The sequence below is a fragment of the Odontomachus brunneus genome, unplaced genomic scaffold (genome assembly GCF_010583005.1).
Source record: "Odontomachus brunneus isolate Ranch 3 - 2012 unplaced genomic scaffold, Obru_v1 Obru_scaffold_240, whole genome shotgun sequence".
NCBI lineage: Eukaryota > Metazoa > Arthropoda > Insecta > Hymenoptera > Formicidae > Odontomachus > Odontomachus brunneus.
The window spans coordinates 249,329-250,318 of record NW_022639690.1 but is presented as its reverse complement, the minus strand read 5'-3'; positions in this window follow the sequence as shown (position 1 = coordinate 250,318).

The following is a 990-nucleotide window of genomic DNA, read 5'->3' as shown; positions in this document are numbered from 1 at the left end:
TTTCGAGATATTTCACCGGTCCGGGACTTTTTGAACACCCTGTATATTGATATATAAGGAAAATGATAAGTGCTAATCATTAGAATAATAATTACGTACCTACCAACTTTTATCTTTTTATTTCTCTTGAGGACCTCACGTCGCTATGAAGCTAATCCGATTACTGCTAAGACAACTTTCACTAAAATCTGATTAAGCTAGGGAATTTTTTGAAATGGATCGATTGAGTACCACTGTTCAGTCGGATTTCCAATCCGACAACTTATCGTAAACACTCATAGTGTTGGGAAGAGGTTATAACGCAATGTTTATAATTTTATACAGATACATTTAACAGTTTAATAAAATTAATTAATTAATGTGATCAATATAGACATTTCTAATTATGACTGTAAAGATAAATTATTATTGTTTCTTTATTTATTGTTCAATAATCTGATTTAATTATCTTTGTCACAGAACCTCTATGTTTCTTCGTAACGTAACGTAACGTAAAAGTTTCGTGCGTTGCCGTACGTTCAGCTTACGTCTCACGTAACGTAAGGTTTTCACGTAAGATGGCATAAGAAGCTACGGCAATGGCGCTGGCTTTTAGGCGACAATTTTCCGAAAAGTGGAAGAGATAATGTTGGTATCAAGAAAAATCTCTATACAATATAATTTTAATTTTTATGGATTAGTACCACTATTGAAGCGTGTTCGACTCTTTGACTATATAATCATGGACTGCAAGTCGCTAATTTGTGTCTGCAGCAAAACGTCTGTCAACATGTGCAGCGCCGCCAGGACCAAACAACGGCTATTACGTAAACTATCACATACTTGTGATTTCTATTTTATCATGTGAAAGATATTTTGGGTGTGTGTCCGTGATTATAAATTGCAGTTATCATTAAAATACATGAAAAATATATTTCTTTAATCGTCAATAAGAGACTTTTTCATTTTTTCTTAAATAAATTATTACATTAAAAAAAAAGTTATACAACT